Here is a 15,527-nt window from a genome sequence, read left to right as displayed (position 1 = left end):
CGTGGGTGGGGCACGGGAGAGGGAGGAGGGGAAGATGGCGCCCAGTGGGTGGGGTACGGGAGAGGGAGGAGAGGAAGATGGCGCCCGTGGGTGGGGCACAGGAGAGGGAGGAGGGGAAGATGGCGCCCAGTGGGTGGGGCACGGGGTGGGGCACGGGAGAGGGAGGAGGGGAAGATGGCGCCCAGTGGGTGGGGCACGGGAGAGGGGGAGGGGAAGATGGCGCCCAGTGGGTGGGGTACGGGAGAGGGGGAGGGGAAGATGGCGCCCAGTGGGTGGGGTACGGGAGAGGGAGGAGGGGAAGATGGCGCCCAGTGGGTGGGGTACGGGAGAGGGAGGAGGGGAATGATGGCTCCCGTGGGTGGGGCACGGAGAGGGAGAGGGGAAGATGGCGCCCAGTGGGTGGGGTACGGGAGAGGGAGAGGGGAAGATGGCGCCCAGTGGGTGGGGCTACGGGAAGGGGGGAGGGGAAGATGGGAAGATGGCGCCAGTGGGTGGGGCACGGGAGAGGGAGGAGAGGAGGATGATGGCGCCCGTGGGTGGGGCACAGGAGAGGGAGGATGGGGAAGATGGCGCCCAGTGGGTGGGGGCACGGGAGAGGGGGAGGGGGGAAGATGGCGCCAGTGGGTGGGGAACGGAGAGGGAGGGGGAAGATGGCGCCCGTGGGTGGGGTACGGGAGAGGGAGGAGGGGAAGATGGCGCCCAGTGGGTGGGGCACGGGAGAGGGAGGAGGGGAAGATGGCGCCCAGTGGGTGGGGCACGGGAGAGGGAGGAGGGGAAGATGGCGCCCGTGGGTGGGGCACGGGAGAGGGAGGAGAGGAAGATGGCGCCCGTGGGTGGGGCACGGGAGAGGGAGGAGGGGAAGATGGCGCCCAGCGGGTGGGGCACGGGAGAGGGAGGAGGGGAGATGGCGCCCAGTGGGTGGGGACGGGAGAGGGAGGAGGGGAAGATGGCGCCCAGTGGGTGGGGCACGGGAGAGGAAGGAGGGGAAGATGGCGCCCAGTGGGTGGGGCACGGGAGAGGGAGGAGGGGAAGATGGCGCCCAGTGGGTGGGGCACGGGGTGGGGCACGGGAGAGGGAGGAGGGGAAGATGACGCCCAGTGGGTGGGGCACGGGAGAAGAAGGAGGGGAAGATGGCGCCCAGTGGGTGGGGCACGGGAGAGGAAGGAGGGGAAGATGGCGCCCAGTGGGTGGGGCACGGAGAGGAGAGGGAGGAGGGGAAGATGGCGCCCAGGGGGTGGGGCACGGGGAGGGAGAGGGGAGGAAGATGGCGCCAGTGGGTGGGGCACGGGAGAGGGAGGGAGGGAAGATGGCGCCCAGTGGGTGGGGCACGGGAGAGGGAGGAGGGGAAGATGGCGCCCAGTGGGTGGGGCACGGGAGAGGGAGGAGAGGAAGATGGCGCCCAGTGGGTGGGGCACGGGAGAGGAGAGGGAGGAGGGGAAGTATGGCGCCCAGTGGGTGGGGGCACGGGAGGAGGGAGGAGGGGAAGATGGCGCCCAGTGGGTGGGGGGACGGGAGAGGGAGGAGAGGAGATGGCGCCCAGTGGGGGGGGTACGGAAGAGAGGAGGGGGACAGAATGATGGCGCCCGAGGGTGGGGTACGGGAAAGGGAGGAGAGGAAGATGGCGCCCAGTGGGTGGGGCACGGGAGAGGGAGGAGAGGAAGATGGCGCCCAGTGGGTGGGGTACGGGAGAGGGAGGAGAGGAAGATGGCGCCCAGTGGGTGGGGCACGGGAGAGGGAGGAGGGGAAGATGGCGCCCAGTGGGTGGGGCACGGGAGAGGGAGGAGGGGAAGATGGCGCCCAGTGGGTGGGGCACGGGAGAGGGAGAGGGAGGAGGGGAAGATGGCGCCCAGTGGGTGGGGCACGGGAGAGGGAGGAGGGGAAGATGGCGCCTCTGGGTGGGGCACGGGAGGGAGGAGGGGAAGATGGCGCCCAGTGGGTGGGGCACGGGAGAGGGAGGAGGGGAAGATGGCGCCCAGTGGGTGGGGCACGGGAGAGGGAGGAGGGGAAGATGGCGCCAGTGGGTGGGGCACGGGAGAGGGAGGAGGGGAAGATGGCGCCCAGTGGGTGGGGCATGGAGAGGGAGGAGGGGAAGATGGCGCCCGTGGGTGGGGCACGGGAGAGGGAGGAGGGGAAGATGGCGCCCAGTGGGTGGGGCACGGGAGAGGGAGGAGGGGAAGATGGCGTCCGTGGGTGGGGCACGGGAGGGAGGAGGGGAAGATGGCGCCCAGTGGGTGGGGCACGGGAGAGGGAGGAGGGGAAGATGGCGCCCAGTGGGTGGGGCAGGTAAGAAGAGGGAGGAGGGCGAAGATGGCGCAGTGGGTGGGGCATGGAGAGGGAGGAGGGGAAGTGGCGGTCGTGGGGGGGACGGGAGGAGAGGGAGAGGAGGGGGAAGATGGCGCCTTGGGTGGGGCACGGGAGAGGGAGGAGGGGAGATGGCGCCCAGGGGTGGGGCACGGGAGAGGGAGGAGGGGAAAGATGACGCCCTCTGGGGGGGCAAGGGAGAGGGAGGAGGGGAAGATGGCGCCTCTGGGTGGGGCACGGGAGAGGGGGAGGGGAAGATGGCGCCCAGTGGGTGGGGCACGGGAGAGGGGGGGGGGGAAGATGGCGCCCAGTGGGTGGGGCACGGGACGGGGGGAGGGGAGATGGAAGATGGCGCCCAGTGGGTGGGGCACGGGAGAGGGAGGAGTGGGAAGATGGCGCCCAGTGGGTGGGGCACGGGAGAGGGAGGAGGGGATGATGGCGCCCGTGGGTGGGGCACAGGAGAGGGAGGAGGGGAAGATGGCGCCCAGTGGGTGGGGCACGGGAAGGGGGGAGGGGGAAGATGGCGCCAGTGGGTGGGGCACGGGAGAGGGAGGAGGGGAAGATGGCGCCCAGTGGTGGGGCACGGGAGAGGAGAGGAGGGGAAGATGGCGCCCAGTGGGTGGGGCACGGGAGAGGGAGGAGGGGAAGATGGAGCAGCCAGTGGGTGGGGCACGGGAGAGGGAGGAGGGGAAGATGGCGCCCAGTGGGTGGGGCACGGGAGAGGGAGGGGGGAAGATGTGTGTGCCCAGCGGGGGGGGCACGGAGCAGAGAAGGAGGGGAAGATGGGCCCAGTGGGGTGGGCACGGGCTAGAGGAAGGAGGGGAAGATGGCGCCCAGTGGGTGGGGCACGGGAGAGAGGAGGAGGAGGAAGATGGCGCCCAGTGGGTGGGGCAACGGGTGGGGAACGGGAGAGGGAGGAGGACGATGGCGCCCAGTGGGTGGGGCACGGGAGAAGAGAGGAGGGGAGGATGGCGCCCAGTGGGTGGGGCACGGGAGCGGAAGGAGGGGAGCTGGCGCCAGTGGGGGGGCACGGAGAGGGAGAGGAGGAGGGGAAGATGGCGCACAGTGGGTGGGGCACGGAGAGGGAGGAGGAGGAAGATGGCGCCCCAGTGGGTGGGGCACCGGAGAGATGAAGGAGGGGAAGATGGTGCAGGGGTGGGGCACGGGAGAGGGAGAGGGGAAGATGGCGCCCAGTGGGTGGGGCAACGGGAGAGGGAGGAGGGGAAGATGGCGCCCAGTGGGTGGGGCACGGGAGGAGGAGGAGGGGAAGATGGCGTCCCAGTGGGTGGGGCCCGGGAGAGGGAGGGGAGGAGGGGAAGTAGCGCCAGTGGGTGGGGCACGGGAGAGGCAGGAGGGGAAGATGGCGCCCAGTGGGTGGGGCAGGGAGCGGAGAGGGAGGAGGGGAAGATGGACGCCCAGTGGGTGGGGTACGGAGGAGGGGGAGGGGAAGATGGCGCCCAAGTGGGGGGGTACGGGAGAGGGGAGGAGGGGAAGATGGAGCCCTCTGGGTGGGGCACAGGGAGGGAGGAGGGGAAGATGGCGCCCAGTGGGTGGGGCGGCACGGGAGAGGGAGGAGGGAGAAGATGGCGCCCAGTGGGTGGGGCACGGGAGAGGGAGGAAGGGAAAGATGGCGCCCAGGGGTGGGGCACGGGAGAGGGAGGAGGGGAAGAATGGCGCCCAGGGGTGGGGCCACGGAGAGAGGGAGGAGGGTAAGATGACGCCTCGGGGTGGGGCACGGGAGGGAGGAGGGGACTGATGGCGCCCCTGGTGGGGCCACGGGAGAGGGAGGAGGGAATATGGCGCCCAGGGGTGGGGCACGGGAGAGGGAGGAGGGGAAGATGGCGCCCAGGGGTGGGGCACGGGAGAGGGAGAGGGGAAAGATGGCGCCCAGTGGGTGGGGCACGGGAGAGGGAGGAAGGAGGGGAAGATGCGCCACGTGGGTGGGGCACGGGAAGGGGGAGGGGAAGATGGCGCCAGTGGGTGGGGCACGGGAGGAGAGGGGGAGGGTAAGATGGCGGCCAGTGGGTGGGGCAACGGGTAGAGGGAGGAGGGGAAGATGGCGCCCAGTGGGGTGGGGCACGGGAGAGGAAGGGAGGGAAGATGGTCGGCAGGGGGTGGGGCACGGGAGGGAGGAGGGGAAGATGGCGCCCAGTGGGTGGGGCACGGGAGAGGAGGAGGGGAAGATGGCGCCAGTGGGTGGGGCACACGGTGAGAGGGAGGAGGGCGGAAATGGCGACAGTGGGTGGGGCACGGGAGAGGGAGGCGGGGGAAGATGGTGCCCAGGGAGTGGGGACGGGAGCGGGAGGAGGGGAAGATGAAGCCTATGGGTGGGGGCACGGGAGAGGAGGAGGGGAAGACGGCTCCGTGGGTGGGCACGGGGAGGGAGGAGGGGAAGATGACGCCTTGGGTGGGCACGGTGGAGAGGGAGGAGGGGAAGATGACGCCCTGTGGGTGGGCACGGGGAGAGGGAGGAGGGGAGATGGCGCCCCTGTGGGTGGGGCAACGGGAGAGGGAGGAGGGGATGATGGCGCCTGTGGGGTGGGGCACGGGAGAGGGAGGGAGGGGAAGATGGTGCCCGTGTGGTGGGCAGGTCGAGGGAGGAGGGGAAGATGGCGCCCAGTGGGGGGGCCCAGGGGAGAGGGTGGAGGGGAAGATGGTGCCTAGTGGGTGGGGCACGGGAGAGGGAGGAGGGGAAGATGGCGCCCGTGGGTGGGGACGGGAGAGGGGGGAGGGGAAGAGATGGCTCCCTTGGGTGGGGTACGGGAGAGGGGGAGGGGAAGATGGCGCCCAGTGGGTGGGGCACGGGAGAGGGGGAGGGGAAGATGGCGCCCAGTGGGTGGGGCACGGGAGAGGGAGGAGGGGAAGATGGCGCCCAGTGGGTGGGGCACGGGAGAGGGAGGAGGGGAAGATGGCTCCCGTGGGTGGGGCACGGGAGAGGGAGGAGGGGAAGATGGCTCCAGTGGGTTGGGCAACGGGAAGGGGGGGGAGGGGATGATGGCGCCTGTGGGTTGGGCCGGGGAGAGGGAGGAGGGGAAGATGGCGCACCAGTGTGGGGGCAACGGGGAGAGGGAGGAGGGGAAGATGGCGCCCAGTGTGTGGGGCCACGGGAGAGTGAGGAGGGGAAGATGGCGCCCAGTGGGTGGGCACGGGAGAGTGGGAGGAGGGATGATGGCGCCCGTGTGGGTGGGGCACGGGAGTGAGGAGGAGTGAAGATGCGCCCAGTGTGTGGGGCTCGGAGAGGAGGAGGGGAAGATGGCGCCCAGTGGGTGGGGCTGGGAGAGGAGGAGGGGAAGATGGCGCCCAGTGGGTGGGGGACGGGAGAGGGAGGTGGGGAAGATGGCGCCCAGTGGGTGGGGCACGTGGAGAGGGAGAGGGCGGAGGGGAAGTAGGCGCCAGTGGGGTGGGGCACGGGAGAGGGGAGGGGGAAGATGGCGCCCAGTGGGGTGGGGCCACGGGAGCGGGAGAGGGAGAGGGGAAGATGCGCCCCAGTGGGTGGGGTACGGCGAGAGGGAGGGAGAGGGATGGCGCCCCTAGTGGGTGGGGCTACGGGAGAGGGAGGATGGGAAGATGGCTGCTCTGGGTTGTGGCAAAAAAGAGGAGGAGGATAGGGGGTGAGAGCGACGAGGGGGGGGGAGGAGGGAGCAGGGGGGAGAAGGGGGGAGGGGATGGCGCCCAGTGGGTGGGGCAACGGGGGGGAGTGAGGGGACTGATGGCGCCCAGTGGGGTGGGGCACGGGTGAGAGGGAGGCGGCGGAAGATGTGCGACCAGTGGGGGGGCAAGGGAGAGGAGAGGGAGGAGGGAAGATGGCGCCCAGTGGGTGGGGGCGGGACGAGGGAGGAGGGGAAGATGGCGCCTCTGGGTGGGGCACGGGAGGGAGGAGGGGAAGATGGCGCCTCTGGGTGGGGCACGGGAGGGAGGAGGGGAAGATGGCGCCCAGTGGGTGGGGCACGGGAGGGAGGAGGGGAAGATGGCGCCCAGTGGGTGGGGAACGGGAGGAGGGCGGAGGGGAAGATGGCGCCCAGTTGGTGGGGCACTGGAGAGGGGGAGGGGAAGATGGCGCCCAGTGGGTGGGGGTACGGGAGAGGGGGGAGGAAGCTGGCGCCCGTGGGTGGGGTCACGGGAGGGGGGAGGGGAAGATGGCGCCCGTGGGTGGGGCACTGGGAGCGGGAGGCGGGAAGATGGGCCTCTGGGTGGGGCAAGGGGAGGAGGGAATTTAGTGCGCCTTTGGGTGGGGCACGGGAGAGGGAGGAGGGGAACGATGGCGCGTGGGTGGGGCACGGCGAGAGGGAGGGGGGGAAAGATGGCACCGTGGGTGGGGCACGGGAGAGGGGGGAGGAAGATGGGGAAGAGGCGCCCCGTGGGTGGGGACACGGGAGACGGGAGCGGGGGGATGCTGGCGCCCAGTGGGTGGGGCACGGGACGAGGGGCGGGGAAGATGGCGCCAGTGGGTGGGGCACGGGTGGGCACGGGAGCGGGGAGGAGGGGAAGATGGCGCCCGTGGGTGGGGCACGGGAGAGGGGGAGGGGACGATGGCGCCCAGTGGGTGGGGTAGGGAGAGGGGGAGGGAAGATGGCGCCCAGGGGTGGGGTAGGGAGAGGGAGGGGGAAGATGGCGCCCAGTGGGTTGGGGTACGGGAGAGGGGAGGAGGGAGAGATGGCGCCAGTGGGTGGGGTACGGGAGAGGGAGGAGTGGAGGAGATGGCGCCAGTGGGTGGGGTACGGGAGAGGGGGAGTGGAAGATGGCCCAGGGTGGGCACGGGAAGGGGGGAGGGGAAGCTGGGAAAGTGGCGCCCAGTGGGTGGGGCACGGGAGAGGGAGGAGGGGATGATGGCGCCTGTGGGTGGGGCACGGAGAGGGGGAGGAGGGGAGATGGCGCCCAGTGGGTGGGGCACGGGGAGAGGGAGTAGGGGAAGATGCGCCAGTGGGTGGGGCACGGGAGAGGAGGAGGGGGAAGATGGCGCCCAGTGGGTGGGGCAGGGAGAGGGAGGCGGGGAAGGATGGGCCCGTGGGTGGGGCGGGAGAGGAGGAGGGAAGATGGCGCCCATTGGGTGGGGCACGGGAGAGGGAGGGGGGAAGATGGCGCCCAGTGGGTGGGGCACGGGAGAGAGGAGGAGGGGAAGATGGGCCCGTGGGTGGGGCACGGGAAGGGAGGAGGGGAAGATGGCGCAGCCCAGTGGGTGGGGTACGGGAGAGGGAGGAGGGGAAGAGTGGCGCCCAGTGGGTGGGGCAGGGAGAGGGAGAGGAGGGGAAGATGGCGCCAGTGGGTGGGCACGGGGGGGACGGGAGAGGGAGGATGGCCGATGGGGGCTAGGGGTGGGGCACGGGAGGGAGGAGGGGAAATAGATGGCGCCAGTGGGTGGGGCACGGGAGAGGGAGGAGGAGGAAGATGGCGCGTGGGTGGGGCACGGGAGGGGAGGAGGGGAAGATGGCGCCCAGTGGGTGGGCACGGGAGAGGGAGGAGGGGAGATGGGCCCAGTGGGTGGGGCACGGGAAGGGGGGAGGGGAAGATGGCTGCCCAGTGGGTGGGGCACGGGAGAGGGGAGGAGGGGAAGATGGCGCCGGGGGGGGGGCACGGGAGAGGGAGGAGGGGAAGATGGCGCCCAGTGGGTGGGGCACGGGAGAGGGGGAGGGGAAGATGGCGCCCAGTGGGCTGGGGCAAGGGGAGAGGGAGGAGGGGAAGATGGCGCCAGTGGGTGGGTACGGGAGAGGGGGGAGGGGAAGATGGCGCCCCAGTGGGTGGGGGGTACGGGAGAGGGGGAGGGGAAGTGGCGCCCGTGGGTGGGGTACGGAGAGGAGGAGGGGAAGATGGCGCCCAGTGGGTGGGGCCACGGGAGAGGGGGAGGGGGAAGATGGCCCCGGGGTGGGGCACGGGGAGAGGGGGAGGGAAAGATGGCCCAGTGGGTGGGGCACGGGAAAGGGGGAGGGAGATGGAATGGCGCCCGTGGGGGGGCACGGGAGAGGGAGGGGGGAGATGGCGCCGGTGGGTGGGGCACAGGCGAGGGAGGAGGGGAAGATGGCGCCCAGTGGGTGGGGCACGGGGGAGAGGGAGGAGGGGAAGATGGCGCCCGTGGGTGTGGGGCACGGGAGAAGGGAGGAGGGGACGATGGCGCCAGTGGGTGGGGTACGGGGGGGGGGAGGGGAAGATGGCGCAAGTGGTGGGTACGGGGAGAGGGGAGGGGGAAGATGGCGCCCAGTGGGTGGGGTAGGGGAGAGGGAGGGGGGAGATGGCGCCCAGTGGGTGGGGTACGGGGAGGGGGACGGGGAGGGGGAATATGGCGCCCAGTGGGTGGGGCACGGGAGAGGGAGGAGGGAAGATGGCGCCCAGTGGGTGGGGTACGGGAGAGGGAGGAGGGGAAGATGGCGCCCGTGGGTGGGGTACGGGAGAGGGGGAGGGGAGATGGCGCCAAGTGGGTGGGGCCGGGAGAGGGAGGGGGGAATATGGCGCCAGTGGGGGGGCAGGGGCACGGAAGAGGATGAGGGGATGATGGCGCCCAGTGGGTGGGGCACGGGAGAGGGGAGGAGGGGAGATGGCGCCCAGTGGGTGGGGCACGGGAGAGGGAGGAGGGGAAGATTGCGCCCAGTGGGTGGGGCACGGGAGGGAGAGGGAGGAGGGGAAGATGGCGCCCAGTGGGTGGGCCCGGGGAGAGGGAGGAGGGAGATGTGCCCGATGGCGTGGGGATGGGTGGGGCACGGGAGAGGGAGGAGGGGAAGATGGTGCCAGGGGTGGGGCACGGGAGAGGGAGGAGGGGAAGATGGCGCCACTGGGTGGGGCACGGGAGGGGGAGGAGGGGAAGATGGCGCCCAGTGGGTGGGGCACGGGAGAGGGAGGAGGGGAAGATGGCGCCCAGTGGGTGGGGGCACGGGAGAGGGAAGGAGGGGAAGATGGCGCCCAGTGGGTGGGGCACGGGCTAGAGGAAAAGGAGGGGGGAAGAGGCGCCAGTGGGTGGGGGCACGGGAGAGGGAGGAGGGGAAGGATGGCGCCCAGTGGGGGGGCCACGGGGGGGGAACGGGGGAGAGGGGGGGGGAAGATGGCGCCCAGTGGGTGGGGCACGGAGAGGAAGGAGGGGAAGATGGCGCCGTGGGGGGGCAAGGGAGAGGAGGAGGGGAAGATGGCGCCCAGTGGGTGGGGCAGGGAGGAGAGGGAGAGGGGAAGATGGCGCCCAGTGGGTGGGGCACGGGAGAGGGAGGAGGGGAAGATGGCGCCCAGGGGTGGGGCACGGGAGAGGGAGGAGGGGAAGATGGCGCCCAGTGGGTGGGGCACGGGAGAGGGAAGAGGGGAAGATGGCGTCCGTGGGTGGGGCACGGGAGAGGGAGGAGGGGAAGATGGCGTCCAGTGGGTGGGGCACGGGGAGGGAGGAGGGGAAGATGGCGGTCCAGGGGTGGGGCACGGGAGAGGGGGAGGGGAAAGATGGCGCCCGTGGGTGGGGCACGGGGAGGGAGGGGAGGGGAAGATGGCGCCCAGTGGGGTGGGGTAAGGGGAGGGGGGGAGGGGAAGATGGCGCCCAGTGGGTGGGGCACGGGAGGTGAGGGGAGGAGGGAAGATGGCGCCAGTGGGTGGGGCAAGGGAGAGGGAGGAGGGGAAGATGGCGCCAGTGGGTGGGGCACGGGAGAGGGAGAGGGGAAGATGGCGCCCAGTGGGTGGGGCACGGGAGAGGGAGGAGGGGAAGATGGCGCCAGTGGTGGGGCACGGGAGAGGGAGGAGGGGAAGATGGCGCCCAGTGGGTGGGGCACGGAGAGGGAGGAGTGGAAGATGGCGCCCAGTGGGTGGGGCACGGGAGAGGGGGAGGGGAAGATGGCGGCCCGTGGGTGGGGCACGGGAGAGGGAGGAGGGGAAGATGGCGCCGCGTGGGTGGGGACGGGAGAGGGGGAGGGGAAGATGGCGCCCAGTGGGTGGGGTACGGGAGAGGGGGAGGGGAAGATGGCGCCCAGTGGGTGGGGTACGGGAGGGAGGAGGGGCTGATAGAGAGGGGAGGGGAAGATGGCGCCCAGTGGGTGGGGCACGGGAAGGGGGGAGGGGAAGATGGGGAAGATGGCGCCCAGTGGGTGGGGCACAGGAGAGGGAGGAGGGGAAGATGGCGCCCAGGGGTGGGGCACGGGAGAGGGGGAGGGGAAGATGGCGCCCAGTGGGTGGGGTACGGGAGAGGGGGAGGGGAAGATGGCGCCCAGTGGGTGGGGTACGGGAGAGGGAGAGGGGAAGATGGCGCCCAGTGGGTGGGGTACGGGGAGAGGGAGAGAGGGGAAGATGGCGCCCAGTGGGGGGTACGGGAGAGGGGGAGGGGAAGATGGCGCCCAGTGGGTGGGGTACGGGAGAGGGGGAGGGGAAGATGGCGCCCAGTGGGTGGGGTACGGGAGAGGGGGAGGGGAAGATGGCACCCAGTGGGTGGGGCACGGGAAGGGGGGAGGGGAAGATGGGGAAGATGGCGCCCAGTGGGTGGGGCACGGGAGAGGGAGGAGGGAAAGATGGCACCCAGTGGGTGGGGCACGGGAAGGGGGGAGGGGAAGATGGGGAAGATGGCGCCCAGTGGGTGGGGCACGGGAGAGGGAGGAGGGGAAGATGGCGCCCAGTGGGTGGGGCACGGGAGAGGGAGGAGGGGAAGATGGCGCCCAGTGGGTGGGGCACGGGAGAGGAAGGAAGGGAAGATGGCGCCCAGTGGGTGGGGCACGGGAGAGTGAGGAGGGGAAGATGGCGCCCAGTGGGTGGGGCACGGGAGAGGGAGGAGGGGAAGATGGCGCCCAGTGGGTGGGGCACGGGAGAGGGAGAGGGAGGAGGGGAAGATGGCGCCCAGTGGGTGGGGCACGGGAGAGGGAGGAGGGGAAGATGGCGCCCAGTGGGTGGGGCACGGGAGAGGGAGAGGGAGGAGGGGAAGATGGCGCCCAGTGGGTGGGGTACGGGAGAGGGGGAGGGGAAGATGGCGCCCAGTGGGTGGGGCACGGGAGAGGGAGGAGGGGAAGATGGCGCCTCTGGGTGGGGCACGGGAGGGAGGAGGGGATTATGGCGCCCTTGGGTGGGGCACGGGAGAGGGAGGAGGGGAAGATGGCGTCCGTGGGTGGGGCACGGGAGAGGGAGGAGGTTAAGATGGCGCCCAGTGGGTGGGGCACGGGAAGGGGGGAGGGGAAGATGGCGCCCAGTGGGTGGGGCACGGGAGAGGGAGGAGGTTAAGATGGCGCCCAGTGGGTGGGGCACGGTAGAGGGAGGAGGGGAAGATGTCGGTCGTGGGTGGGGCACGGGAGAGGGAGGAGGGGAAGATGGCGCCCAGTGGGTGGGGCACGGGAGAGGGAGGAGGGGAAGATGGCGCCCAGTGGGTGGGGCACGGGAGAGGGAGGAGGGGAAGATGTCGGTCATGGGTGGGGCACGGGAGAGGGAGGAGGGGAGGATGGCGCCTCTGGGTGGGGCACGGGAGGGAGGAGGGGATTATGGCGCCCTTGGGTGGGGCACGGGAGAGGGAGGAGGGGAAGATGGCGCCCAGGGGTGGGGCACGGGAGAGGGAGGAGGGGAAGATGGCGCCCAGGGGTGGGGCACGGGAGAGGGAGGAGGGGAAGATGGCGCCCAGGGGTGGGGCACGGGAGAGGGAGGAGGGTAAGATGACGCCTCTGGGTGGGGCACGGGAGGGAGGAGGGGATTATGGCGCCCTTGGGTGGGGCACGGGAGAGGGAGGAGGGGAAGATGGCGCCCAGGGGTGGGGCACGGGAGAGGGAGGAGGGGAAGATGGCGCCCAGGGGTGGGGCACGGGAGAGGGAGGAGGGGAAGATGGCGCCCTTGGGTGGGGCACGGGAGAGGGAGGAGGGGAAGATGGTGCCCAGTGGGTGGGCCACGGGAGAGGGAGGAGGGGAAGATGGCGCCCAGTGGGTGGGGCAGGGGAGAGGGAGGAGGGGAAGATGGCGCCCAGGGGGTGGGGCAGGAGGAGGGGAAGATGGCGCCCGTGGGTGGGGCACGGGGAGAGGGAGGAGGAAGATGGGGGGCACGGGAGGGGGGAAGATTGCGCCCAGTGGGTGGGGCACGGGAAGGGGGGAGGGGAAGATGGCGCCCAGTGGGTGGGGCACGGGAGAGGGAGGAGGTTAAGATGGCGGCCAGTGGGTGGGGCACGGGAGAGGGAGGAGGGGAAGATGGCGCCCAGTGGGTGGGGCACGGGAGAGGGAGGAGGGGAAGATGTCGGTCGTGGGTGGGGCACGGGAGAGGGAGGAGGGGAAGATGGCGCCCAGTGGGTGGGGCACGGTAGAGGGAGGAGGGGAAATGGCGCCCAGTGGGTGGGGCACGGGAGAGGGAGGAGGGGAAGATGGTGCCCAGGGGTGGGGCACGGGAGCGGGAGGAGGGGAAGATGACGCCTCTGGGTGGGGCACGGGAGAGGGAGGAGGGGAAGACGGCTCCCGTGGGTGGGGCACGGGAGAGGGAGGAGGGGAAGATGACGCCTCTGGGTGGGGCACGGGAGAGGGAGGAGGGGAAGATGGCGCCCAGTGGGTGGGGCACGGGAGAGGGAGGAGGGGATGATGGCGCCTGTGGGTGGGGCACGGGAGAGGGAGGAGGGGAAGATGGCGCCCAGTGGGTGGGCCACGGGAGAGGGAGGAGGGGAAGATGGTGCCCAGTGGGTGGGCCACGGGAGAGGGAGGAGGGGAAGATGGCGCCCAGTGGGTGGGGCAGGGGAGAGGGAGGAGGGGAAGATGGCGCCCGTGGGTGGGGCACGGGAGAGGGAGGAGGGGAAGATTGCGCCCAGTGGGTGGGGCACGGGAGAGGGAGGAGGGGAAGATGGCTCCCGTGGGTGGGGTACGGGAGAGGGAGGAGGGGAAGATGGCGCCCAGTGGGTGGGGCACGAGAGAGGGAGGAGGGGAAGATGGCGCCCAGTGGGTGGGGCACGGGAGAGGGAGGAGGGGAAGATGGCTCCCGTGGGTGGGGCACGGGAGAGGGAGGAGGGGAAGATGGCTCCCGTGGGTGGGGCACGGGATAGGGAGGAGGGGAAGATGGCGCCCAGTGGGTTAGGCACGGGAGAGGGAGGAGGGGATGATGGCGCCTGTGGGTGGGGCACGGGAGAGGGAGGAGGGGAAGATGGCGCCCAGTGTGTGGGGCACGGGAGAGGGAGGAGGGGAAGATGGCGCCCAGTGGGTGGGGCACGGGAGTGGGAGGAGGGGATGATGGCGCCTGTGGGTGGGGCACGGGAGAGGGAGGAGGGGAAGATGGCGCCCAGTGTGTGGGGCACGGGAGAGGGAGGAGGGGTAGATGGCGCCCAGTGGGTGGGGCTCGGGAGAGGGAGGAGGGGAAGATGGCGCCCAGTGGGTTAGGCACGGGAGAGGGAGGAGGGGATGATGGCGCCTGTGGGTGGGGCACGGGAGAGGGAGGAGGGGTAGATGGCGCCCAGTGGGTGGGGCACGGGAGAGGGAGGAGGGGAAGATGGCGCCCAGTGGGTGGGGCACGGGAGAGGGATGAGATGATGGTGCCTAATGTTTGTCGCACATTGGAGGGACAGTTTATGGGTAGTGCCTGCTGGGAAAGAAAAAAAGAAAAAGCCGAAAGGATGGCTCCCAATCGTTAGAGAGTAAGCGGAGAATAGAGGGTGCAAGGCTGGGTCTGGAGGAGCACCCAGCACGCCCCAGGTGGGTGGCTGAGAGGGCCCTCAGGCGCAGGCCCCGTGCTCCTGCACCCGCCCTCCGCGCTTCTGCCCTGGCAGGGAGTCCGGCTCAGCCTCAGAGCCAGCCAGGTTCTCAGAGCCCTGAGGGGCTGTAGGCGCCAGGTGCGTCTCAGCAAAGGTAGATATTGTGGGGGCTGGTCTCTCAGGTGCAGATCTTCAAAGTTGTAGGTTCCATCCTTTGGGGGCATGTAGGGGCAGCAACATATATCAGTGTTTCTCTCCACACGGATGCTTTAGCCTCTCCCAGAAATTAAAAACAACCCCGGGGGTTGGAACCTTTGCGCCTCAGGGAGAAGCTCCTGTAGTTTACCTGCCTTATGGGAAGAGGTGATTCAGGATTCTCTTCCGTCGCCATCTAGAACCGGAACCCTGTCCTCCGCCACTCTTGACTTGTCACCTCTTTACAAAAAGAATTTGAGGGGGTTTGCAAATATAGGGGTGGACAAAAGTAGGTTTACGGTGTTGTGGCAGTAATTCGGTCGTCAGGAAGAGACAGACTACATGACTGGGAGGATTAGGAAAGGGCTGTTTAATGTGCACCGGTGCTGTCCCAGCAGCGTCACCTCCAAAGGCTGAGCCCCAGCCGGGTTCCAGCCACCTACATGCATGATAAGCCTCCGGGCATTTGGGGCCTGCAAGTTCCACTACAGAAGCCCAGGGCGAGGTCGCTGCATTGCCCAAGGGGCTGCGCCTGGTTTACCTTTTCATTCCCCTCCCGATTCTCAAACTGCTCCCAGCGGACTTAGAGAATGTCTTGGACAGGGAGTTCCTTCGAAGATCTCTCTCCTGCTTCCTGCTGAAACAGGGGCGTTGGAGGGAAGGGCTGCAGCAAGTAGAGTTCTTCACTGGCCAGAAGAGCGTAGTTGGGAGTTGTTATTTGAAGCATCATTTGGAGCTTTATTGTTTCTAAGTGAGAGGAAATGAAACGAGTTAGCATCTTGAGAATACAAGGGCCAAACAGGAGCACTCTAAAAAGCATGAAGAGAGGACCAGCTCATGGGAGTACCCAAGATGCCCAGTATTCATTCCTTTAACTGCTGGGCCATGTCTCTAACTGTTTCTGACTGATTAACATAAAAGCAAATTCCTTGCTTAAGAAGAGGCATATTCCTCCCTTTTCAGCAATCAGTAGGTTGAACCCCCTTCTATTTTGTCCTGTAAGGCTACTAAGGATACAGAGTCCAGTGCTGGGATCAGTCCAGCAGGTCACGGCCCTCAATTCTACTGACAGAGTCTGTAGGCGCTTGCCGTAGACCAATCAGCAGGTGTCCCTGTCCTCTTAAGGGTGACCTGCAGAGGATTGTTCTGCCTGATGGTCACTCTCCAGGCAGGTTGGTTGTTGTGTAGCAGGTGAGCTGCCTTCACCCATGAGTGGTGGATCCAGGTATTCAGACCTGCAACCCTGAGAGCGGTGGGAGTGATTAGCATAAGTAAATAGGGCCCTTTCCAGGTTGGTTTGAAGGGTTCCCTCTTCCAGTCTTTTATCCAGACTTGTCCCCTGGTCTGTGGGGGTGTATAGTTATTCCCAGGGAAATGAGTATTCTCTCAGTTACCCACTTATGTACCTCAAGAATGGTTTTTCCTAGTCCTTGTAGTTGTTTTCGGATTG

Source organism: Molossus molossus, unplaced genomic scaffold (assembly GCF_014108415.1).
Source record: "Molossus molossus isolate mMolMol1 unplaced genomic scaffold, mMolMol1.p scaffold_m16_p_1, whole genome shotgun sequence".
Classification (NCBI taxonomy): domain Eukaryota; kingdom Metazoa; phylum Chordata; class Mammalia; order Chiroptera; family Molossidae; genus Molossus; species Molossus molossus.
The sequence above is the reverse complement of the archived record's forward strand: the minus strand, read 5'-3'. Positions refer to the sequence as shown.